Source organism: Natrix helvetica, assembly GCF_964273705.1.
Source record: "Natrix helvetica genome assembly, chromosome: 5".
Lineage (NCBI taxonomy): Eukaryota > Metazoa > Chordata > Lepidosauria > Squamata > Natricidae > Natrix > Natrix helvetica.
This window is the reverse complement of record NC_138551.1, coordinates 18,251,447-18,276,065: the sequence shown is the minus strand read 5'-3', so window position 1 is coordinate 18,276,065 and position 24,619 is coordinate 18,251,447. Positions and strand designations below refer to the sequence as shown.

Sequence of the window (24,619 nt, the reverse complement as noted above, 5' to 3'; positions counted from 1 at the left end):
TAAAAGGCTGTAAAATGGAGCAAAACTAACCTAAGAACTGTCTTGCTTAGCAACAGAAATTTTGGGCTCAATTGTGGTTGTAAGTCAAGGACTACCAGGATGCATTATGCATACAACACACACATATCTACCGTATTTTTTGACTATAAGATGCACCAGTGTATAAGACGCACCAAGAGATAAGTAAGAAAAAGCTTTTGTCCTCCCCGGCCCCCAGGAGCACTCTGCAGGCTTCAGCAGGGCTGGGGAAGGCAAAAATGCCCTGGTTTTTGCAAAAAATGGGTGGAAAATGGGCCATTTTCTCCCAAAATGGGGGCATTTTTCCTTCCCCCCAGCCCTGCTGAAGCCTGCAGAGTGCTCTTGGGGGCTGGGGGAAGGCAAAAACTCCAAAATGGCTGTATTCGGTGTATAAGACGCATCAACATTTCCACGTTCTTTTAGGGGGGAAAGGTGCATCTTATACTCCGAAAAATATGGTATATAAAAAGAATCGGGAGGTTTATCGCATTGCGTTGACTTTTTTTTATCTCCCATTGCCTTCCCGATAAGGCAGTGTTTTTGAAAAAGAGAGGAACAAAACAAACTGGTGAACCTGATTTCCGACTTTTGTTGAAATTGGCCCTCGGAGATCGTCTACTGACTGTCAAATGGTTTTCTCTCTGTCTCTCTCACCCCCCCCCCTCTCCTCTCCTCTTTTTGGGTTTTCACTTCTTCCTTCCCAGAATGATCTCAGCAACTTCATAGAGTCTGTTAAATTGCTTGGCAGCGCTAGACAGGAAACAAATCTGTTTATTTTAGTTATGCAACCCCTCTAGACAAAAGAGAAAGCCACGTGGGTGATAGAAGCAAAGGGAACATCTGTGATACTTGAACTCTGCAGTAATAGGGTTCAGAAGAATAACCCAAAGAGGTGTGAAGTCATTGAATATCACAAGAACGGCTGCTTTGCAGCTGTGCATCCAGCTTCAAGCCACCCTTAAACCTTTTGCTATTACCTGATTTGTGATGTCATCTTTTTTTTTTGTTACGCAGTTAATTAAGAAGGGACTTCACCTGGGCCTGAGGCAGCTGGCTTGAAAACCAAGTTAGTCCATTCTTGTCTCGGTGCTTTTCCTTGGCTGGGTTGAGACAGTGGATGAAAAGTTTTAGAGTGATTTTCCATAAACCCCCTTTTAACATCAGCAGAGCTTGTGGGTGCCAGAGAAATTATTTCCAGAGGGTGTATGTGAATTCAAGACCAGGACTTAAACAGCTTTCTCTTGGATATAGTTAGAGTCCAACTGAAACAAGTGGTATGTATTAAAGAGGAGGGGGGAAGTGTTTAAATTCTTTGGCTGTGTTTACTCACAACAGCAAGCCAGAATTGTAGGAAATTCAAATCCGCCAATTAATGCATAAAACCTGTTTGCCTCTACTTGGCTTTCCTCGCCAGTGGGAACTGCTAAACTAACTATGGATTAAAAAAGCTCAGGGCTTTTTGTCTGAACTGAAAAGGAAACCCCGGTGTGTTTTTACTCTCCTGTCTGGAATTCCAGTGGAAAACCTGATGTCTGGGCCTTAAGAGACTAGTTTTTACAGAGCGCAATCTTGTGGAAAAAATAATAATGTTAATGCGTTTAAAAATGGTTAGACTAGCAACTAAGAATTCAGAGAACTCGTAACAAAAGAAAGATTTCCCCCCCCATTATGTTGCCTTTCAAAATGGTTGGACTTGAACTTCCAGAGTCCTTCTGCATGGACTACTGAGGGGTCAGGGGTGTACACGTCCTGAGAAAGACTGAATTGATGTATTTGCCACATAGTTTTCTAGATTGTGCTCCTATTGCTCTTTCTCCCACTGGGAGCTGTTGATGAAAACCAAAGTTTCTGATTCAGAACTAAGCTTCTCTGCTTCAGCCAACTATCAACCACTCTTCCCAGTTCCCAAATGGCTTCTTCTTCTTCCCCATAGCCAACTGTTCTCTTCTGAACTTTCCTCCTTTTCTCCCATTTGGATAAGGAGAAGGTATATTTCTTTACCGGCCAACAGCCCCGTTCAGTAGGTTTTCCTCCTGAAAGAGATCTATAGCTTGCGGTGGCTTTAATTCTGATTAAAAAAATTTTTTTTCCTGTGTTATGGTTTACTTTTCTCTAGCTTGTGGGCAATTGCACAACTCTTCTGACCTAAGCCAAGTTTATTGTTTTTAAAGCACCTATCAGAGCTGTCGCTGTTCAATCTGTTTATCGGTCTGTTCAGGTCTTCCTTCCTTGGGCATATTTTGCAAGATTCTCAAAAGTCACACGATTTTAGAGAAAAAAGTCATTCACCTTGAAAAAGCAGCCCAAAGAATCTTCTTGATTCAGTTTTGAAAATTGAGGAAGGAAGAACCAAGTGAAGGTAGCAACAAAGGTAAAATTGAAACTGAGGCAATGAAATAAAGTTCTCTGATGCTCTTTTGGTAGGAGGCTTCCAACTATCATGTTTCCCCTAAAATAAGACAGGGACTTACTTTCTTTTGACCCTTGAAATAAGCGTTTGGCCTTATTTTCTGGGAGGTCTTATTATTTTTGAGGTGCAGGAGGTGGCGAGTGTGGTCACCTTATGGCTGCTGCTGTGTTGCAGTATTTTCAGGGAGGGCTTATTTTTTGGGGTGGGCTTATTTTAGCACAGGTGCTCAAGAGCCCAATTGGGCTTATTATCCGGGGAGGTCTTATTTTCAGGGAAACAGAGTAGATGGAGCTCCTTGTTCTAGGTATATTAATTAGCACAACCTGAAAGTGTTGCCTTTAATTGCTGGAAGTAACCATTCAATCAGCAGGAGTCTCCAGTGCTACTATGAATGTGAACAGAGGGAAGTTTAACCATTTGCAACTGCATAGCAAATAGAATTTTTTAAAAAATGTTAAAGCCTCTGGAGGAAGAAGGGATTGCCATACATGCAGAAGTCCTAGAAGCATTTAAAGCACCCTGTTTTTCTTCTTTTTCATTTTTCCTCTTTTTCATCCCTCTGTTCTTTGAATGTCTCTGGATCAGGAGAAGAAGTTAGTGAAGACAAACGATAGGGTTACACCAGCTTTGTAGAAGAAGGTTCACATTCATCTCTCAGAATGCTTTATTGTTTCCACCATTGAAAGTCAGAACTTCTGGCTTCTCCTGCTTTAGGCAAGTTGAAGAGCATTTGAGGGGCAGGGGAAGACGTTAAAGGAGTAATATTTCATGCTGCTCCCTTCATGCTGCTCCCTTGCGAACTTCTTTTCCACTAGAAACCTATCGACCCGACCCTTTCGTGATCCATTAGATATTACTCTTCAGATTGGCATTTCAGAGTGAGCTGTGGAATGATGCCAACTCTGAAGGATATATTGCTTTTGTATTATATACTATGCAACCGCTATTGATGCCTTGATAGAATCCTATTTAGATACTTGCAATATGATTAGAAAAGCCAAACTTTGATGCTTGCCTAAAGGCTTCAGTGGGTATATAAAATGCAGTAGGTAGCTCAAGGTAGAACAAAGCTATCATAACAATTTTATTTCTCCAATATCCTGGATGCTAGTTAAACACTAAAATAAAGGTGTTTTATAATATAATGGGCATAACCCCCTCCCCCACGCTCCCCCCCCCATGCACCACATTGCTCACCTACAAAATGAGCTTGGTATTTCCTCCAGGGGCCCGAGGGAGGCTGTTTTCACCCTCCCCAGACTCTAGGAAAGTGTCTGGAGCTTGGGGAGGGCAAAAGACAGGCCCAACAGGCCTACCGGAAGTTCGGAAACGATCCGTTCCTGGCTTCTGGAGGGCCTCCGTGAGGCCAGGGGAGATAGTTTTTACCCTCCCCAGGCTCCAGAGCCTTTCCTGAAGCCTGGGAAGGGCAAAATGGCCTTCCCCCAGCCCTCCAGAAGGCCAAAAGTCATCTAGCCGGTTCGCATATGCACGCTGGAGCTGATGGCTTGCGTGCCGACAGATATGGCTCTCCCTGCCACCTGTGGTATGCATGCCATAGGTTCGCCATCATGATTTTAGAGCATTGTTACCTGGGGAGAACTTTCTTTTTCCTTGAAGATGTTTCGCTTTTCATCCAAGAAGCTTCTTCAGTTCTGACTGAAGTTCAGTCAGAACTGAAGAAGCTTTTTGGATGAGAAGCGAAATGTCAAGGAAAAAAACAAAGGAAGTCCAGTTGGCTTTTGAAAAAGCACCTTTGGGCCAACCATGAGCTGGATGACTGAGAATCTCCATAGACTATCTAGGGCAGGGGTGTCCAAACTTGGGAACTTTAAGACTTGTGGACTTCAACTCCCAGAATTCCCCAGCCAGCATGGCTGGCTGGGGAATTCTGGGAGTTGAAAGTCCACAAGTCTTAAAGTTCCCAAGTTTGGACACCCCTGATCTAGGGGAACGTTTCATTTCCTGGGAACCCCGCCTGTTATTCAGATCTACAAGATAGGCAGCTTACCATTTCTTAATTTTTAAAACTGTTTTTCCATCCGAATTAAGATTGGTAAGGGTTCCTCTCAACTTCTAACCATAAGCTCCCAAGACACATCTCTTGCATTTGGCTTTCAAAATTGTGAATAATCCCTTTAAGCTGTTTTAATATCTTAATATGATAATATAACTATATAAATTACTGTTTATTCTACAGTGTGTTGGCAACACTTGTGTAAAGCTGGTGTATTATAACGATATCATTTATTATAAATATTATAAGAAACGATAGGGTGGATGTGCGCTGGTGCTGGCTTTGACTGAAGTGGGAGAACTCTGAAGAAAGATTCTGTGTTCTAAGTTCTTTGTCTGGCTGTGAACTAACCTTATGGCATTTAAAGTTTGTTGCTGTCTCACAGAAGGGACTAGGGACAATTGATAACAAATTCTGGAGAACCGAAAGGGAATTTTATATCAAAGATCTGCCTGTGGTAGATTCTGCTCCCTCTGGTTTTTCCTTCCTTTCTTGAAACATCTATGTATAAAACAGACAGAATGCAAATAATACTTCAATGGTAATAGTGAATACTTTCAAGATGTCTTGACCAGTTATTCAAGTTCTACTTTATTATATTGTAATAAAATAGCCTCGGAGGTAATGCTCACAGGATGTTTGGTTTACAATTTTCATAATTCCTGCCCTGTTTCCCTGAAAATAAGACCTCCCCGGATAATAAGCCCAATTGGGCTTTTGAGCACATGCGCTAAAATAAGCCCTCCCCGAAAATATTGCAACACAGCAGCAGCCATGAGGTGACCACACTTGCCGCCTCCTGCACCTCAAAAATAATAAGACCTCCCTGAAAATAAGGCCAAGTGCTTATTTTGGGGGTCAAAAGAAAATAAGACCCTGTCTTATTTTCAGGGAAACATGGTAGTGAATATCAGTTAGATGTGTGGTGAGGTGCCCGTAGCCAGTGATGTATTAACCAACAATAGACTAAGCAGACTTAGTGTTTAGGGCACCAGTGAGCCTTAATCCACCACTGCTCATAGGAACTGCCACTTGGTTTCAAGAAGGTGGGTACAACTGGGTGATGGGAGACTTGCCCTTCCTTATATGCATTTGGCATATTAAAATGAGACAGGGCTTTGATCACCCAGTTGTGCCCTCCAGCTTAAAAAGCTGATGACTGCAGATGCCCCTCAACTGTGAACATGGCACAACAGGAACTAAGTATCCTATTATTTTTAGCTATTGGAAAGAGACCTTCCCTTAGAGTTGCCATCTTTGCCCTAAGTCAACTGAACAACTTATAAATTAGGGGTTACATAGAGTTGCAAAGAAGAGGCAACATAGCAGCGTGGGCTTCAAAAAATTCAGCAATGGGTTCTCTGCCCGGTTGCTGGGTGGGCATAGCCATGGTGAGCGTGGCCTAATTGACCTCCTGCACCATGGTGAGGGGGTGTTTTCACCTTCCCCAAGCTCCTGAGGCTTTCCTCAAGCCTCTGGGAAGGGAGAAAACTACCTCCCCTGCGCTCTGGAGGTCCTCCAGAGGCCAGAAATGGGCCCATTTCCAGCCCTCCAGAAGGCCCATTCCCCCCCCCTGCACTTACCTCACATCCAAAATGGGCCACATGGAGATTCCTAGGAGCGGCAGGGTGGGGTGGGATGGGCGGGTCAGCCAGGGGTGGGATTTGGAGGTTCTCCAAACTGGCCATAATGTTAGCTACAGGTTCTCCCGAGCCTGGGTGAAGCCGTAGCAGCCCATCCCTGAATGTGGCTGAATAAACTCATACATTATAAATACAGGAGCCGTGGTGGCGCAGTAGTTTGAATACAGTATTGCAGGTGAATTCAGCTCACTGCCAGGAGTTCGATTCTCACCGGCTCAAGGTTGACTCAGCCTTCCATCCTTCCGAGATAGGTAAAATGAGGACCCCGATTATTGGGGACAATATGCTGACTCTGTAAACTGCTTAGAATGGGATGTAAAGCACTATGAAATGTTAAGTCTTATAGCTATTGCTATATTCAGAAGACTCCATCCTCAGGAACCCCTGATTCCAGAATGGATTCTTTTCCGTCAAATTAAAGAAAGATAGAGATTGGAAAATCTGGAACCTAGATGTGAAAGCACACCTCATGAAATCCATCTTGGTTTTGTCAGAAAACAATGTCTTCTCTGTGCCCACTCAGGTTGACTTGGACCATGTGGCTGCTAAGTTCAGATGGTTGGGCTATGGATCATATAATGTAAAATTGGTGCAGTCATCCTAGGTGATTCAATTAGCTTGTTATAGAATGTGGCTTAAACTTGGCCTGTTATTTCTGTCTAAAAAGTAATAATAATCTGTTTTGACCAGAAATTGTTGATTCCACCGCAAACTGCTTCAGCTAGCCTACTGTTGTAACAACATTTCTCACATCTTTGCTAATTGCAATAACGAATGCAACTTTTGGTTGAGTTGAGAAAGAATCTCCTGCTGCTTTTCTTTGAATGGAATTAGTGAGGTGCGGAAGGAACCAAGTCATATGAAACATCACAAGCTCTCTCTCTCTCTCTCCTTCCCTCCCTCCCTCCCTTCGTGTGTGTGTGTGTGTGTGTGTGTGTGTGTGTGTGGTGTGTAATACTAAAAGAACAGGGCTATTAAAATAGCATATTTAATTTTGCTGTTCTCATTTGGAAACTGCATTTTATTATACTTCTAAAGTAGTTTGCTTCATTAAAAAAAAATCAGAACCACATCCTCAAAGTTCTTCCTTTCTCCTTTGATTTCTTTCCCAAGTTTTGAAATGTCATGCCATCTCTCTGATGAATATTAATGGAGTTATACAATGCAAACAAATCAATATTTATTGATGCTTTGCAAAGTAGCTGGTAAATAGTGGTAAGGTTCTATAGCAGGGGTGTCAAACTCGATTTCATTGAGGGCTGCATCAGGGTTGTGTTTCACCTCAGGAGGCCAGGGGGCAAGGCTAAGGTGGGCATGACCAGCTTTTATTGGGAGTGCCTTTCGTGGCCCAAGCACTCAGCCAGCGAAAAGGGAGCTTGGGACGGCTGTGCATGGCCCTCTGGAGTTCTGTTTTTGCTGGTAGAGAGCTTCAGGAGGCCATTGCAGCCGAAAACAGAGGTTGGGAAGGCCACGCATGGCCCTCTCGCTCTGTTTTTGCTGGCAGAGTTACTGTGGGCCAGTCATTCGTTGTTTCCAGGGCAGCCCCGTGGGCAAGATCTAAGCACCCTGCAGGCCGGATTCAGCCCACGGGCCTTGAGTTTGATACCCCTGTTCTATAGGCATTAAGTCTATGTAGCCTGAAAAAAGTAAATAAATGAATGTAGATGCTTAGGTAGATCAAACCAAGCTTTCATATGGACCAGCATTCTATGATCAGCAGTCATCATATGAGTGGTTCCTAGACATTCGTAAACTAAGTGTGAGGAGAATAACTATTTATCTAAGTTAAGTATTCAGTATTTAGAGTTCTCTAAGTCAGTGTGCCCCAATCTTTGGGCACCAGGGACTGGTTCTGTAAAGAGAGGTTTTTTTGTGGCTTGGAGAGGGTGTGATTTCGTGTGCTGCCTGCATCCCGCGGATGGGGCTTTGCTTGTTTATGCAGCCCGGCTTCTGGCATGACATGACCCAATGCCAGTCCAGGACTGGGGGTTGGGAACCCCATGGCAGTCCCTCCCCCAGGTGACCGTGGAGTCCACGATCGATTGGGAGGAAGGTGGGAAGAAGGACCCTTCTGGCTGCTCATCAGCCACCGCCGAAGGAGGACCGCCAGTGGCGAGGACAGGTCCTGCCAGCTGGCAGAGTACGGTTGGCTTGTTGGCGGTTGAGGACCTGGTAGATCCATACCCCTGCAAGTTCTGAAGACCCAGTTATGTAAAATCCTGTTTGATTCCATTGCTGTTAATTAGAATGAGGAAAAGAGATTTCACACAGAAGCACACACACACATCCTTAGTTGCTTTTAAAACAAAAGGGCCTAAGGATGTTATCCTTCCATTCCAAGGATGACAGTCATATCTCTTCATCTTTCTCACTGCCTCTTTTTTAGATACTTACCAGTACTACTATATGGTATACTTTGAGATGTGGTGATAGGACAAGTACCAGTATATCATGCATTAGTCACAATTGAAGCATTCCAAATTTATATCAAAGCTTCCAAGTTCCGATCATTTTATTTTCAGTCCTTCCTATCTGTTTTTTCATGGTTTCTATCAACTGGGTTGAGATATCATTGGGTTATTAACCTGAAGTCACAAAATGATTTCTGGGTATTCAGAAATAATTCAAGATCCCATCAGTGTCATTTATGGAGTAAGGGTTTTTTGGGGAGGGGGGGGGGCTCAACTGTAAACATATTAAACATAGTTTGTCAGTGGAGCTTCTCAGTTATCCAGGTCATGTTTGTCCCAAAAGTGCTTTTTCAAAAGACAACTGGACTTACTTTCTTTTTTCCTTGAAGACGTTTTGCTTCACATCCAAGAAGCTTCTTGGGTTTTAATTGAATGGTGGGGAATGGAAGGATTTATATTTCGTGCAATCATCTGATCATGCTAACGACCAGATAAAGGGGATAAATGTAATTTGCCATTTGTTGCCCATTCATCCAGTTTTGAAAGATCCTTCTGGAATATTCAGAGTTAAATATTATCATCCTGAATAATTTAAAGCTATTTGTTAACTGTAGATTCCTCCCTTTCGGTCAATTTAATTTATCTGCTTGCTTCTCCTGTACTTGGGTTGGTATTTTTTTTAAAAGGCCTGGACTATTAAAAGTAATGGGATATGATTACCTGGAAATCTTTGATGTGGAAATTTGTCAGAAGCTCTTTGGAAGTGCAAGGGTATAATACGTACTAGATGACCTATGTCTGCATCTTAAAGATGAGAAAAAGCATAAAGTATTTTTATTCTGTTGGTGTAATAATACCGTAATTCATAGGGACGTGGTGGCTCAGTGTCTAAGTTGCTGAGCTTGTCAGTGGGAAAGGTCGTCAGTTTGGCGGTTCGAATTCCTAGTGCCGCGTAATGGAGTGAGTTCCTGTTACTTGTCCCAGCTTCTGCCAACCTAGCAGTTCGAAAGCATGTAAAAATGCAAGTAGGAAAATAGTAACCACCTTTGGTGAAAAGGTAACAGCGTTCCATGCGACTTTGGCATTTAGTCATGCCGGCCACATGACCATGGAGACGTCTTAGAGTCAGGAACGACTAGCACATACCGTATTTTTCAAAATATAAGACGCACCGGAGTATAAGACGCACCAGGATTTTGAGGAGGCAAATTTTTTTTTAAAAAGTGTTTGCACTCTGCAGACTTCCAAAAAAACGGCCCGTTTTTTTTTCAAAAAAAGAGGGCATTCATAGCCTTTAGGAGGCTTATAGAGTGCTCCTGAGGGCTGGGAGGGGCAAAATTGAGCAAAAAACAGCCCATTTCTCACTCATTTCTGCCCTCCCCAGCCCCCAGCAGCACTTTGCAAGTCTCCTAAAGGCTATGCATGGCCATTTTGGTGAAGGGGGCGGGATTTCGGGCGGCAAAAATTGCTGTATTCAGTGCATAAGACGCACCCAGATTTTCAGCCTCTTTTTTGGGGGGAAAAGGTGCGTCTTATACTCTGAAAAATATGGTATGTGTGAGGGGAGCCTTTACCTTTACCTAATAATAATACATACTGGTTAGAGAGCCAGATATGCAATTTCTCACACACTCCTGAACTGAAAAACTAGCTTAAGATTGAATATGTCCACGTTTCAAGCGGACAAATGATTTCAGTGTTATTGCATGCTGCTTTCGAAATATCAAATGTGTTGATTGTTGAGCGAAAATGTAGATTTTCCATTCCATTGAAGGGCTCAAAAGTTACTTTTTGTCCCTTTTGTTTCAAGTGAATTATAAAACAGTAAGCTCCTTTGGTCCAATACGAACAACACTTCAACATCTATTGTGCAGACAAATTAAAAGAATAAAGGGTAATTTCTCCTGGTCCTCCAATGTTAGCAAGGATGAGAAAGTTGTGGTATCAGCTCTCATAACCTTCCTAGTCCTGATTCTGGTAAGAGAGAGCGAGACCAGGACTGTGCAATACGCAGCCTGTGGACTGCATGCATCCCACCCAGCTGCCTGGTTTTTAAAAAAGCATTAAAATAGTTGTTTCTCCAAATGTTGCGTGTTAGTGTGCCTCTAAGACCAAGTTGTCTCCAGTCCTTGTTGCCAGCTACAACTTTGCCATCACTCTGCTGGCTGCAGAACAGATGATGGACATACCAAGTACTCCTTTGCAGCCTGCAATGATTTTTAATTTATCAATGTGGCCCTCTCTGTTGACAAGTTGTATAGTCTTGACATTGAGAATGCGTTAGGAACACTAGAAGGGAAAATTAGTATTGAACGTTCTTGGCATTAAACACACACACACATACACATTCTAGAAAATAACCCTACTCAATAAAATAAAATAGAGGTGAAATGCACTCTCAATAAAATGGCTCAATTTACAGAAAATGCTAGACTAACATTTAAGCAGTAATTTGTTGTTTGGAATAAACAGTCATTCAAAATTATATAGGAATTAGGCTTCGGAGTTTTACTTTCAGGTTAGCATTCAAATGCGAGGTGCAATCACTTTGGCAAAACAGGAGCATCATATTGCATTTGGTAAGCATACCAGTTTCACTGAAACTGAATTTAGACAATTCAGTGAAACTGACCTTTAAAAAAAAATCCTTGCAACGTGTAATTATCTTAAGTAGATAGCCTCTGTTTGAATTTTAATTTCAATTTAATTTTAATTTCAATTAAATTGTTTAATTAATATTTAATTAATATTTTTTCCCACCATCTTTTTTAAGCAATCTAGATTTCAAACCTAGTCATGTTAGATTATTATATAATTCTCATTCAATATGATGCATATATTGGCTGTGAAGTAGTTTGCTTTTCCAGGTGTTCATCTGATTAAGAATTACTTTTTTTAAAATCAAAGTATAAGTATCAAAAGCCACGTAGTCCATCTTTTCCTGGAACAGTCCCGTTTTTCACTTTTGGGTTTGTATTTAAAAGATTTCTGTTGTGATCGCTATTCCTTTCATTTGCTTTTCATAAAATTGTTTCCTCTAACTACCTTGAACTGTTGTATTCTTTATCATTTTCCCACAAAGGATTCTAATATTCCATGGTTTCTTCCTCATTAGGACTTTTAAGTGCTGTTTTTCTTGGACATTTTTCATATTTTCTGTCACGATTTGTTGTCTTCTTTTTTCATATATTTTTTTTATTAAAGATTTATTTTAAAAAGAAGATAAAGCTAATGCAAACTAATATAAAGTGAGAAAAAGAAAAGAAACAAAAGAGAATGCTAGAAATGCAAGAAGGAACTGGACTAGAAGACTTCCAGGGTCACTTCCAGCTCTGTTCTGATTAGAAAAAGAGAAAAAAGAAAAATAGGGGGGAAAAGATATGAAGAAGTAGTTTCCAATCTTTAAAGTAGTTTATCAGTACAATTATAAATTTACTACTTTCTCCATGGTTACAACATAACTTTCTTCTTTCTATAATCTTTTATTTTCTTGCTTCTTTTGAAGTGTTGGTAATAGTCTTGGGTCCAGCAGTATTTCATTTTATAAGGCTAAATATTTTAATAGAGCCTTATTTTGATTCGTCAGATTGCTCAAATCTGCTGGAAGCTCTTTTGACTTTCTGTTGTAGGCAAATTTTCCATTTTGCTTTTCTTTTTATAAAGGCATTTATCTTCCTTATTTTCAAACAAAATTATGTTGTTGCAACATCAGGAGTGGTGTACAAGAGTTGCTTTTGTTTTACAAATTCTACTGGAATTGCTTTGATTCCCATGATAATGTCCTTGTAAAAATTTAGCTAGACTTGGCATTTGCTTTAGTGGTGGTAATTGTAATCTTTCTGGTTGTTTCATCTGACCTACCACTGAATAACTCAGATTAAGGCTGGGAACTCATATCTAATGGTTTAATCAGAAGCTTTTTTAAGACAAAGAAACCACATTTCTTGCAAAACTGTGTGGTGTGTATTCCTCTATATACTGAACCATATTTAAAAACATTTTTTATAACTGGATCATTTTATGACAAAGAGGTTGTGAAAGTGAGATTAAGTAATCGACAATACTTTGTAATGTATATATTACACATTTTGGGCCAAAATGGTTAAAAGTGTTACCTTGTTAATTACTTCCTGTTTGCTTTCCATTTAGTTCCCATCATTGTAGGTTACCTATTTAGTGAACCATCTAATCCAGTATAATAGCTTTTTCACCTTAACCTTAGAAAGACTACTGTAAAGATTTCATAATAAATGAGGTGATCCCATTGGAACATTGTATTGAGATGCTCTGCTTAACTGGGAGATGGTATCAAGCAGGAAAGATCAAGTCCATACATGAATCCAATTAAACTTATTTATTGCTACTGACACCTATGCACAGGCATATTTATAACTAACAAGCACCAGCTTGGAGTTCGATAAGGGTCAACAGAATTCAATTGGACGTAATTCACTTGTGGCTACGTAGAGATTCCAGGCTGATTCCGCTTTTAACTCCGCCCCCAGGTGCCATCACTCCTTCTCATATCATCTGGTATACCCTGAGGCAGAACCATAAGTCCACATTATTATACTAGCATTAGGGAGGCGGTGGCTCAGTGGCTAAAACGCTGAGTTTGTCAATCAAAAGGTTGACAGTTTGGCGGTTCGAATCCCTAGCGCCGCATAACAGAGTGAGCTCCCGTTCTTTGTCCCAGCTTCTGCCAACCTAGCAATTCAAAAGCATATGCAAGTAGAAAAATGGTGGGAAGGTAACAGCATTCTATGCGCCTTCGGCGTTTAGTCATGCTGTCCACATGACCACGGAGACGTCTTAGAGTTGGGAATGACTAGCTCATATGTGCGAGGGGAATCTTTACTTGTACCTAATAATGATATATACTGGTTAGAGAGACAGATATACAATTTCTCACACATCCTGAACTGCCTTTGAAAAACTAGCTTAAGATGGAATATGTCCATGTTTCAAGCGGGCAAATGATTTCAGTATCGACGTCTTCGGACAGTGCTGGCTCTTCGGCTTTGAAACGGAAATGAGCACTGCCCCCTAGAGTTGGGAATGACTAGCACATATGTGTGAGGGGAACCTTTACCTTTATACTAGCATTGTTCTCATTTTCTAGGCATAACTCCCTGAGAATTCTAATTAGCACACCTCCATTTGGATGGAATATATGTCCTTTCAGTATCATATCCCACATATTTAGCAGTGGCTGATTCTGGCCCCTTTAACTGTTTGTTGCTATAGCAGAGTGAAAATTCTCTTCTGGCTGAAGGCCGATTTGGGTAGTGAAGACAGGCGGCATGGCCTATGCTTCTTTGCAGTTCTATTTAAAACAAAATTATGAAATAGTCAGATGGATTAAAGATGAATACTTCTTCAAACAGCTAAATGTGTAGGGGTGGGGCTATCTTTTCTTAAGCCTCCTAAAAAGCTGTAGCCTTTCCCCCCGCAAAAAATGTTTGCATCTTGGCATCATTTTAAACACATGTATACACAAACATGTTTTATGTTAAGTTGTTACAAAAAGATACTTCGCCCTTCTTGGCTTTTAAGAAGCTTGGAAACCAAACAAGGTTTGGGAATACAAACTGTATGTCACGTAAAGCAGCCTAGTTGAAGCTTACTGAATCCCAAGCATATGTTGGGCTGTTTCTCCTTGGCTTTCAGCACTGCATTTAGAACTAAAAGAATTCTAGCTTGGGAGAGTTCATGTATTAAGTGTTGAATTATGAACTGTTCACATCTTCTTTGCTCTCTCATCTTGTTTTCTGGACCGTCCTTGGAAATAATCTCTTTATGTCTGGAATCTTATATTGTTCTGTGATCTGGTTTGTTTTAAAAACTGGGAACACTTGAAGCGTGGCCTGATGACAGATATTATCAAAAACATGACAAACCACAAGCTTCATGTTGTGCAACATGCTCAAACTCTGCTATGCTTTATGTTAAGGGTCTCTTATTCATCTGCTTGAAAAGCTACACACACACACATATATTTTCTGACACTCCTAATGCCCTGGTGAGTTGTATCAGTTATAGGAGGTTGATATAATACAGGGTCTCGATAGAAACTAGCTTCTTGACTCAGTTTCAGCATGCTGCCTACAGATTGTGTGGAACCGAAGCTTCGCACATCACGAAGCCACCAGCTTACAAGGGTGCTATATTATCTTTACTTTTCCACATCAAGAGGGAGAGAGGGCCTGAACTGTTTAGATCAGAGCTGTCAAATTCCCGGCCCGTGGGCTGGATGACCTCACGTGCTGGCCACGCCCATGCCCAGTTTAGTGAACAGGAAAAAAGTCCCGATATGTCACATAATGACGTGAGTTTGACACCCCTGATCTAAATGGTTTGTATCAGAAGTGGTATTCAGCAGATTCTGACCAGTTTTGAAGAACTGGTAGCAGAAATTTTGAGTAGTTCAGAGAACTGGTAAACACTACCTCTGACTGGCCCCATCCCCATCTATTCTCTGCCTCCCAAGTTCCCAGCTGATCGGGAGGGAATGGGGATTTTGCAGAATCCTTCCCCTGGAGTGGGGGAAGGGAGTGGAGAGGGAAAAGAGAATATTAGTCCACAGTATGCAAAAATGAGGAATCTGATAGCTCTTTGTCAATGAAAAATTTCTCTTAAAAGGCATAAGCTGTAGCTCATGCACTGAATGCTTAAATAATGTATGATTTCCAAAAGGAATGATAAGAGAGAAAGGGAAGTTATGCAGATATAGGGTACACAGTCAGCCAGATTGTAGGTATTGGATCAATTAGCATTTATAATGTATTTTTTTTTAAAAACTTGTGTTTATTAAGACCTTCTGAGATTCCCATACATATAAACCCATACATATAAACCAGTGATTTAATATTTTACTACCGGTTCTGTGGATGTGGCTTGGTGGGCGCGGTGTAGCTTGGTGGACATGGCAGGGGAAGAATTCTGTAAAATCTCCATTCACACCATCCCTGATACAGTTTTGCCTTTGTTTTTTTTAAAAAAATATTTAGTTTTAGTCTAATGTTTTCTTTTTACGGCATCCTTGATACAGTTTTTTTCATTCTTTTTTAAAAGGTTTGTTTAGTTTTATTATTGCATAAGCAAGAAATTAAAAAAGACATAGAAGAGAAATAAAATATGGTGTAATACAAAATAAATTGTATAAAGAAGCATTTGGTAGAAAATATTTTCCTTCCTCACATATTTTTCTTACCTTAAGTAAGGAAAGTGACTTTAAACAGTCATTTTTAATGAATACTTTATGTGCAAAGTTTATTAATATTGTGGTTTGCCAAACTGGGATTAAGACTGATCTGATATCAGAACCATATAGTTAATCCAATCCAATTGACAGGTGAAATGTCAACCTGAAAATACATTTCTTTACTACCTAATGGGATAGAACAAACAAGTTAATTTTTAAAAGCTCTTAAAAATTGCTGAAAGTTAACTACGAGATTGGCTTACAAATTTAGTTCTCATTAGATTTATTTTGTATGCATCACAAGGAGCAATAACCTGAAAAGCAAGGTGTTTTAGTATGGCAGAGCTGTTAGTGAGTTGCGGTGTGCGACTGCTTATGCTGATTAAAATCGTTTTATTGGGTACATGATAGTTCTTTCCCAATCTGGTGACTTCATTAAGTGAATCTCTCAGACTTCTCATGAGCCATGAGCTAGTTGGAAATTCTGGGTCTTTTGTTGTGGATTCCTTCAGAAGGTGAGCAACACTGAGAAGAACTGTGTTTAGTGCAAATATTGTTGGGTGCCTGCTTTGTAAGAAAGAGGGAGCCCGAATGAAGGATGTTTACCAACATTGAGAGCTACTAGGAAAATCCCAGGGACCTAACTTGCTTATCAGTTTGGGGAAACCAAGGAAGTCTTGGAGTATCTGAGGTTAGTTTGATTTTTAGACAAGAGGGACCTTTCAGAAGGACAGCAGGGAAAGTCTCAGGAGGGACAGTTGAGGTCATCTGGCTGATGGGGGATGAATCCCTGGGATTTCTTATTTATTTATTACATTGATTGGTTTCCTATCTTATCACCGTGTTGCAATTTCTTCTTGAGGTCTGCCCTTGGGCACTACTATGAGCTGATCAGGAGGCTTCTATGCTTAAGTTTAAAAGGGGACTTTTTTTCTGAGGGTAGGGAGCAGAGGTGGGTTCCTACCAGTTCGCCTGAACTGGTAGTAACTTGGCGGCTTGGGTCGCTGGAACCAGCTGCGACCCAGGCCTGCCACGCCCCCAAACCAGTCCTCTCGGCGGCGGCATAGGTGCTGCCATTGTTAAGTAAGTAAGCTCCCCGTTAGGAGAGCGAGTGTGCAGAGAAGCGTAATGAGAGTGGTATGGAAGAACACGCACAAACCAGCATACAGGGACACTGAATAGTATAAATAATAGTAGTTTACTATGTGGAAATATAGAGGTATTCAGAGTTCAATGTACAGTCCAAGTCATATACAGTTCAGTCAGTCAGTTATCAATGTTCTGAGTTAAGGAATGATCCATCGAACACAGTCCAGTATCAAATAAGCAGTTTAGCACACAAAGCAGCTAATAGTAGCAAAAACACAGTACCTCACAATACACCGATCAGTGTCTGACAGAGAGCTAACAGTCATTCTGGCTCCCTCTTATGGCTGCTTGAGGTAACAGCAACCAATCACATTACAATAGTACTTAAAGCTACAGTACTACCATCCTGGTTTATATATTGCTAACCCAACTGTTAGCTTACATTCCTAACAGCCATCTTGTTTTTTCCTTCTGCGCATGTGCAGAGCAATTTTTGTTGCACTGCATATGCGCACATGGCACTGGCAGTAACAGCAGCCGGAACCCACCCCTGGTAGGGAGGATCAGTTAGGCTCGGATAGGATAAAGCAGGAGTGTTAAACTCAAGCCCCATGGGCCGAATCCGGCCATGAGTTGTTTAGATCTGGCTCGTGGGGTTGTCCTGGAAACAGCAAAGGCCCAGCCTGCAGTGCCTCTGCCAGTGAAAATGGAGCTCACGAGGGCCGCATGCAGCCCTCCCGAGTTCCGTTTTCAATGGCAGAGGATTGCAGGAGGCAGTCACAGCTGAAAATGGAGCTCAGGAGCCTGTTTTCGCTGGCAGAGCATTCAGGCCTCTACGGGCGCCCCAGTATGAGTGCCGTCAAGATGTCCACGCCCACCCTGGCCCCCGAGGTGAAACACAACGCTGATGCGGCCCTCAATGAAATCGAGTTTGACACCCCTGGGATAAGGCAAAGAGAAGAACTGGCTTTGACCCTGATTGCATCTAAAATACAGGAAGGAAAAAATGGTGCAACTTCCATTTACTTGCTGGATTTATTTCTGCATCCTGTCTGTACTGTGATGTGACTTCATATATTTATATAAATTATACTAGATGGTAATGGTTGTCCTTGACATTGCCTAATTACTTTCTTTAAACTGCACCTGAGTTTGCTGCATTTTGCAAGAGCTCAATATAGTGCTTTAAATACTTGATTGCTAAGATGATGTTTTCTGAGATCAAAGCAAAACGTGGCTTGCTTGTTACTCTTCAGTCATGCAGAACGTGTGGTCATATCTTCCTTTACTTCATTTAGAAGCAAACATATCCCTGCTTAGCTTTTTTTTTGCAGAGAGTTTCAGTATGCTGCCTTTTCCTCTAGTTCACATTCATTCCAGTGCAAAAGGAGGAGGTGAAAAATGGGGCCACATTTACAGCTACAAAACTAGGCACTGTTTCGGTTAATGTCCCATTTATTTTCTAACAGGGAAAATGAATGTATGCACCTTTCATAATGTAATAGTGAAGATACAGATGTGTCCCTTGAGGTTCTGTGAAATGCTATAGAAACTCTGCTCAGCGCTGCCGTGAACCACAAGATGGGAATCAAATAAATTTAATAGGATAGAAAAACATAAGCAAATAAACTGTAGCTCTGTTTCCTATTCAATGAGGCACAGTGGCACAGTGGTTAGAGTGCAGTATTGCAGGCTACTTCTGCTGATCACCGGCTGCCAGCAGTTTGGCACATCGAATCTCACCAGGCTCAAGGTTGACTCAACCTCCCATTCATCGGAGGTGGGTTAAAATGAGGACCCAGCTTGTGGGGGCAATATGCTGACTCTGTAAACCACTTAGAGAGGGCTGTAAAGCACTATGAAGCGGTATATAAGTCTAAGTGTTAAGTGCTATTGCTATCTTTTTTTAAAAAAAAATGTCTGTTCCTTCATTGTGGGAATTTCTCTCCTTCCATCTTGGTACATATAATAAACTTACTGTTCCTCCCCCTTCTTCTTTAGCCCTTTTAATTTCTCTCATGCTCAAGAGTGCCGTTTCTAATTAAAATAAAAAGCATATCAAAATGTCAGTTTGGCATGATGCTATGCAATTTATCCACCAGCTTGTAATAAAGAATGATACTTTGTTTGCATAGGAAATCCCAGTGAAAGATAAAAGAAAATATTATGTTAACTAATAGCGTTGACTTAATTGGCTGCACAATCGGTAATTGTCCTTAATTCCTGACATTTATGCTGTAGAGTTTTATTGACTGGTACTGATACTATCTTTGGGGGAAAAATTCTGTTACTAAGTACAGGGAGTCTTTTTGACTTACAACCACAATTGGGACTGGAATTTCACCCCCAAGCAATGCTGTAAAGCAGAGGTGGGGAACTATGGCCCTTTTATGACTGGTGGACTTCAATTCCCAGAATTCCTGAGCCAGGGACTATCTTCATCCCTGTGGTAAAGTGAAATATCACATGACCTCATTGCTTAGCAACCATAATCTCGTCTCTTCCCATTGTGGTAATTAACTGTGAATTGTGAGTCATTAAGTGAGTACCCACACCAATCCAAACTTCTCTGGACTTGATGTCTCCTAGCCCTGAGCCAATTCCCCATAACTTTCTTTCTCTCCCCCTTTCAATCTTCAATCTCCCCTTTTGGTTGCATGCACCCTAAGAGCTTCAGCAAGCGCCACCATTCATTCTTACTCCACCATTCATTCTCTCCCACCCAGCAGCACCATTTGCTATCCAGTTCTCTGCACAAAACTTTGGCACTCAGTGACCATGTCTGAAGTGGATGTACCTGGCTCCTTTCTTTGCTGTCTTCCTTTTCAGACCCAGCTTCTTTGGTGAACACATGACTTCCTGCCTTCCAATACAGTAGCATTGCCAGCTTGGTTTAATGGTTAAGGTACCAGGCGAGAGACTGTGAATTCAAGTGCTGCCTTAGCCATGAAAGCCAGATGGGCGACTTTGGGCAGGTCATCCTTTCTTGGCCCACCCCCACCCCAAAGGGTTGTTGTTGTTGTTGTTGTTGTGAAAATAGGAGGAGGAGGAAGATCTGTTGGGTATGTTTGCCACCTTCAATTATTTGTAAAAATAAACAAGAGAGGGAAGGAAAGAAGGGATGGTGGGAGGAGGGAAAGATGAAAGAAAGAAGGAGGGAAGGAAGAAAGAAGAAAAGAAAGAAAGAAAAAGGGAAGGAAGAAAAAAGAAGAAAAGAAAGAAAGAAAATCAGTCCTCAACTTATAACAATTCATTTAGTGGCCGTTCAGATTTACAAAAAAAGTAACTTATGACCTTTTTTTTTTACACTGATGACCATTGCAGCATCCCCATGGTCATGTGATCAAAATTTGGATGCTTGGCAACTGGTTCGTATTTATGACTATAAATAATCATAAGTCGAGGATCATCTGTATTGCATGCCCAAACTTTTCTTAGTTTTTCTGCATCATTGTGAACAGAAATAGATGCGGTGGTCTATGCTACTGATTAAGTGATTGAGACATTACCACACTTTTCTTTTTCATTACGTTCATGTTCTGCTCTCTAGAAAGGCACTGGACAATAGTCTGTTCTGTGCACCTCCAAGTTGAGATTACATATAGAAATGTATTTAATTACCACTTATCATGGTGTTAACTTGTTATGCATCCTGCAATAATGAAAGCCACATTGTGAATATAATACAGATACTTACAATTGGGAGCAGCTGGTTACGTTTTGTTTCTTATCTCCTATATGTAAGAAACTGTTTGAAAATGTGAGATTGCTGTGCCGCTAGTTTCAAATCCAAAATGTAAAATAATGTCCAGCCGATCTCCTTTTGCAAATAAGCCAAGCCACCCATGGGATGGAGGCAGAGGAAAGTTGAACTAGTTTTCAAGGGAGCAAGAATTAGTCCCACAATTCTGAAAATGAAGCAAGTTCTGTAAAATTTTGAGTATCCCAAAGAAGGATGAAGAATTGGAAATTTTCCTCCCGAACTAACGGACGAGATTTTGCCTGATGACTAGGAATTCATTAGTGCCTGTGTAACATGTTAGCATGTTTGCATCTGTCTGCAGTATTGAAAAGTGAAACCATAAAACTAACACAATGTATTGACAGGAAGAGTGAATAACACAGTGCTTCGCCTTGCTGCAGGAAGACTGAAATTACACAACTTGTGAAAAAAACAGAGCATGGCTGGCTTATAATTAGACCAAAAGTAGGTGATTGCCCCCTGTTTGCGCAGCTGTGGGTTTTAGAGTCTGCTGATTATCAGGCACATGAGTTCACACCCAGTCATACACATCCACTTATAGGCATGCGTGCAATGTATTGACTTTTGAGGTTTTGCTGTAGCCTTTTTGGGGGAGGGGGGGGGGGCTTGCTAGGTGATTTAGTGATGAATCCTGTTTGTGTAAGAAAGGCTTGTTGTGTGTTGTCCAAAAGGCTGCAGAAAGATATCTGTCAGATGGATGGGGATGCTGTCATCCTTCAATTCCAATTTTATTTTGGAGAGGCCATCTTACACAGGGATTCTAGCTTGCTCTAGATCAGGGGTCGGCAATCTTAAACACTCAAAGAGCCACAAAGGTCCTTATACATTATAACTTATTAAATGAAATAATAAATGTATAAGGATGGTAAATGTAAAGAAGAATACCAATTATGTGAACGTATACTTAAAATGGTATGTAAGAGAATAAAAAAATAAAATTTCTTTGGGAAAAAAAAAAGAGCCACAAAGGTCCTAATTGGAAGCCCCCCGCTCAATTCTGGATTCAACAGGAAGTCTGGTTTAATTACCATAGAGTCTCCTCCTAGTGCGGCATCCTTTTTCCTCTACCTGTCCTAATTGAAAGCCCTATCAATTGTGGAGCAGACGGGAAAACCTGCCCCTTTGCCGTAGAGTTTCCTCCTGGCGCTGTGTGCTTCCCCCCGCCCCCAGCCGGAAGCTCCTTTCAAAATTGTGGTGTCGACTGGCGACAGGGATCACAGCAGAGGGATGAAAGAGTCACATGCAGCTCCAGAACTGCGGGTTGCTGATCCTTGCTCTAGACTCATGTAAAATGAAGGCATGGTTTCTATAACTGCCTTTTGCAGAGAGGTATGGATCGAAACATTTAAGAAGGAGCAGATGGACCAGAGCTGAAGCTTATTTCATCCAAACTTAATAGTTTGGGAAGGGAAGTTGCACTTAAAACCGTTTGCCTTTTGAGTTCTTTTGGTTGGTTTATATTGTTTATGGCAATGGAGTTGTGTTTCTGCAAAAGTTTCCACATTCAGATCCTCCAAACCACCAGAACCATACAATACTGAATGGGCAGTGATGGCAAGGTTGATCTGGAATAAGCCCTGGGCGTCACCTTCAGCCACATGAGCCTACAAGCTTGATAGATAAGTATTCTGCTTGGAGCATTGATACTTTTATTTTCCCCAAGAACGCCGTCCACTTTTGTGTGTGGATTTTTCAGAAATATGATAAATCTGGCAGAGGAAGGAAGCTATTTCGTAACTACTGGACATGCAAAACTTGACAGAGGCAGCTATTTAAGCTGTGGTTTTTTTAAAAAAAAATTGTTAAAAGTAAATGGCCAGCAAAAAGAATTATGCTGCAAATGCATTTCTTCTGTACCCTGAGAGATCTATATTTTACATACCAAATTGAGTTAGGGTATGAGGGTTGATGACTGCATTGGTCAGTCCTTCTCCTCTCAGGTATAAACAAGACCAGTCTCCATCTCGAGCCAAGTGAATGACAAATGAATCTTATGACCTTGTCACTTCGACTTGTGCTCAAAAACAAAACAATTTCCCGATTCCAAAAACTCTGGTGAGTCTGAGAACAGCCTCTACACGGTTTCCTGTGCACACAAGGAAGGAATGTTTTTGGAGTAACAACAGTGAAAGGAGGGGAGTTTTGGCAGTCTGTGGAGCTATTGTGACCATTTTCGGACAGAATCTGCTGTAGCATTGGGCCCGGTCCTCACAAAAGGCGGATGAGAAGGTATTTTGAAGAACCATTTCAGGCTTATCCTCAGAGCTCACATGATTGAGCGTTCCTCTGTAAACACAAATTCCCTGTATTTGTAAAGTAAGCACATTATAAAGCAAACCGATATTCTAATCAAAAACATTTTTATTATATATAATATAAAGTACAAGAATACAAAAGAAAATGAGGGGAAAATAAGTGAGGAGAAGGGGGAAGGGAAACGTGTAGGGGGAAAGGGAAAAAAGAAAGAAAAGGCATTGACTTTCAACTCCTTTTGTTGCAATAGAATAAGATAATAACATCAACTTTTTTACTTTTATATAATAACAGAAAATAGCCATTTCTGTAACAACAAACCTATCTAATTGGCAGAACCCAAAATCGAAGTTTCATTTTTTTTTCACCTCAGGCAAAAAATCCAGAAATGATTTCCAAGTAGAAACAAAGTTAATTGTGTTCTTTTCTTTAATCAGAGCAGTCAGTTTGGCCACTTCTGCTAACGCCATCAATTTTTGCATCCATTCATCTATTGTGGGAATCAAAGTGTCCTTCCATTTTTGTGCATAAAGTAATCTTCCTGCCATCAACATATATAACATCAAAGTACAATTCCCTCTCCCTCCCAGCAAACTGATCTAGACTAGAACCTTTTTGGAATTTTAGTTTGGATTCTTAGCAGCTAGTTCTGTGTACTTTTTAGGGTTGAATGGAGAAGAGGATCAGAGGTATTCTTAGCCACAAACTCAGGGGAAACTTTGAGCCAATCACTGCAGCTGTTTTCCAGTGTTGGAAAAATGGAGAACAAAGCAACAGAGAGAAGTGGGTGGGGTGTTTGATTATCTCTGTTTATTTGGAAAAGTTGTAAAATAGTAATGTTAAAATGATTATTATAATTTTTTACAAGTTCAGATGTTTAAGGGATGTATACAGCTGGATTCATAGTTTGTTATCTGTGTTCTGATGTAAAAAGTATGCATTTCCAGTTCAGTCCTTCTGAATAAATATAGATTTAGTGACGTTGCAGACAAAGTGGCCCCAGTGGTTATATGTTGCTCTTCAAGCTTATCATTTCTTAGTATGATCTAATCAGATGATATATATATTTCAACCAAACTTGGTACACAGATGGCTTACTCTCTGAAAAAAAATACTGTGGGGGTATGAGACCCCTAACACTCCTCGGGGTGTTTGTTCTGTTAAGATATAGCCTGTTGTGCCTTTAAAATGGCTTCTACTGTACTGCTGTAAAATGGCTTCTACTGTACAGCACAGTGGAGTTACCATGGTAACAGTTTCACAATACTCCACAAGGGGGCTCCCTCTGGTAAGGGAAAAAATCCAACATTAGAAATTATGTTTGGTCTGGACATTTCCCCCCCTATAAATAAATACTTCGGCAACGCCGGGTGAAGGATTAGATTGCTGCTTCTAAAAACAGAAAGAGGAACCAGTTTGGCATGGTGATTAAGCATCAGACTAGAAACAAGAGACTGTCGGTTCTAGCCTTTCATTAGGCATGAAGCCAGCTGGGTGACCTTGGGCCAGACATTCTCTCTCAGCCCTAGGAAGGAAGCAATGGCAAGCCATCTCTGAAAAACCCTGCTGAGATTTGTTCAGGCAGTCATCAGGAGTCAAACTTGATCTAAGCATACCAGACCAAACCAATACTGACAAACCTGACTTTTCTAGTCAAAACTCCATTTTATATTTTGAAGATTGGATTTGTGTGCAGACAGAGAAATACAGGAAGATAGATATTTTTATTGAGAAGAATTGGAATTTTGTATGTTTGGAAACCTTTTTGCCACTGTCAGATCATAATGTTACTTGACACCTGAACCAGTGATCTG

At 41.0% G+C, this 24,619-nt stretch overlaps 1 protein-coding gene across 1 annotated transcript in view; it reads left to right on the top strand.

The window, feature by feature from the left end:
- Positions 1-1,042: 1,042 nt before the first annotated feature.
- The window catches only part of FNDC3B (fibronectin type III domain containing 3B), a 310,175-nt gene continuing 286,598 nt past the window's right edge, over positions 1,043-24,619 (top strand). Inside the window, 1 exon segment of the mRNA XM_081953443.1 lies at positions 1,043-1,292. The gene's annotated coding sequence lies outside the window, so the exon portion shown is untranslated.